General features: G+C 42.5%; 1 protein-coding gene across 1 annotated transcript in view; it reads left to right on the top strand.

Annotated features, from left to right (window-relative positions):
* bahcc1b (BAH domain and coiled-coil containing 1b) overlaps window positions 1–2,123 on the top strand; it is a 73,469-nt gene that overhangs the window by 5,244 nt on the left and 66,102 nt on the right. The window lies entirely within an intron of this gene.

Genomic DNA, 2,123 nt, shown 5'->3' with positions numbered 1-2,123 from the left:
CTCCCTCCCTCCCTCCCTCCTCCTCTCTTTTCCGTATTCCCTTTGATTTAGTCACTCTTGATTCTCCTTTTTGCTCTGGGGGCCAACGGGGTTCGCTGTGGGGGGCGCCTTAAAACCGTCCCCTCCTTATCTCCTTTCATCGTTCAGCGCGGGGCCGCCTTGAAACCGCGGGGGCAGTAATTGCTTTTTTTCAGGCAGCCCAGTGCGGACTGGCCAGCAGCCAATCAGAGCCTTGTTTACACTCGGTGATTGACAGCGCGCTGGCACGTCGCCAGCCAATGAGGAGCGTCGCGCGGGGGCTGGGACCTCGGAGTTTTTAACCCTTTACCTCCACATATAAACAAACCTGAGCGAAGGGTGTGTGTGTGAGGAGTGTGTGTGTGTGTGTGTGTGTGGGGGGGTCAGGCAATATTAGCCTATAGCTCTTAGATTTCGACACGGAAACACGCGAACCCATCTCCTTCCGCTTTTAATTGGCTAAATTAGTGAGCCGTGCACGCGCAGGATTGAGCTCGAGGAGAGTCTTCAAATGATACAGAGATTCAATTTGCAGTGTGTGACGCGTGTGTGTGTGTCGCTTAGGCACGTATCTTTTTTAAACTTTACTCCATTAAACAACCTTCCTTCCGCCCGTACTTCAGTCCGGTTCTGTCCTTCAGCACCCCAACATTTAGGTCAGTAAAGAGAGACGAGACCGATCGAATCATTTGCGATTAAAATGTTTTAGGTTTCAGGTGTGTCAGGGAGTGAAATTCCATTATTTTTTCCAGCAACCAAGCTGCCTAATTGCTAACCTATTCATAACAGGTCATAAAATGATCTTATAGGTGATAATGAGAATGGATGGACTCTGCTCGTGCAAATGTGTGTGTGTGTGTGTGTTAAATGTTTGATATTCAGTCACTTATTCGCATGTATCATATTTAAACTTTTCCTGGTATAAACAACCTTCCTTTCTTGTATCCCAACCACTCCGTGTTTTTTTAAAATCCCATTTTATTGATTGATTATTTATTCTAAAAAAATATGTCAATAAAGAGAGGAGAGACTGAAGAGAGAGCGACTAAATTGGATTAGGCTTTTAGGTTTGGGAGGCTGTTAAATGTTAAATTCCAAGATTTACTCCTGAAAACAATCGAGCCTGTGTTTAATTGCAGGTCTGTTCATAACGGGTCATAAAATGATCTTATAGGTTTTTAATTACGTTGAATAGGATGGATAATAGTTCTGCAAACAGATCCAGTGTGTGCGCGTTAAATGGCTCTGTAGCCGCTTGTTCACATGCATCATATTTAAACTCTCCCTGAATAAACACCCTTCCTTTTCCCCTTTTCTTTTAAAATCCCATTTTCTGATTATTTTCTATCCACAATATATTACAAAATATACAGAGGTGAGACAGGGTTGATATGGATAATAAATAAATTGAAGCTTTTAGGTCTGTGCGGCAGTTTAATTCTATTATTTACTTCAGAAATCAAGCTTCTATTTAATCGCAGACATATAAAGGTCATAAAATTTTTCTATAGAATATTTTTAAGGCTAGATTGAATAAATGATGGTGCTGCAAAGTGTGCACGTGTTAAATGATTGGTATTCAGTTTATTTTTCACGTGTGTCATTTTTAAATTTTCCCATAAGAAACAGCCTTTCTTTCGCCCCCATGTATCCCAGCTAGACCTTGTCTTGAAAACAAGAAATCACATTTTCTGATTAATTTCTTCATTTACAATAAACAGGTTTAAGCTTTCAGGGCTGTGAGGCAAATTCCACTATTTGCTCTCGCAGACATCCAGCTTCTGTTTAACTTTAGAGCAGTTCGTAAAAATCATCTCATGAGCTCGGATTGAATGGACGACGGTTCTTCAAGTCTGCACCACATGTCCCCCCACCCACCGCACCTAGGACTCCCTGGAGGAGAAGATACTCTATGTCTAATGAGCCTTCATGGTTAAAAAACAAAAACGAGTTAAATGTTTTTTTCTTTTTTTTTAATAACGGATTTTCTGCAAGGAGCAGGAATAAAACTCCACCATGCACCCTGAACTCGGCTGCAGCGGGGATCACACACTGAATAGGCTGGATGCTGTCCCCCACCCCACACCACCCCCTCCTCCCCCTCC

Source organism: Kryptolebias marmoratus, linkage group LG17, assembly GCF_001649575.2.
Source record: "Kryptolebias marmoratus isolate JLee-2015 linkage group LG17, ASM164957v2, whole genome shotgun sequence".
Lineage (NCBI taxonomy): Eukaryota > Metazoa > Chordata > Actinopteri > Cyprinodontiformes > Rivulidae > Kryptolebias > Kryptolebias marmoratus.
This window is presented reverse-complemented; position numbering and strand designations above follow the sequence as displayed.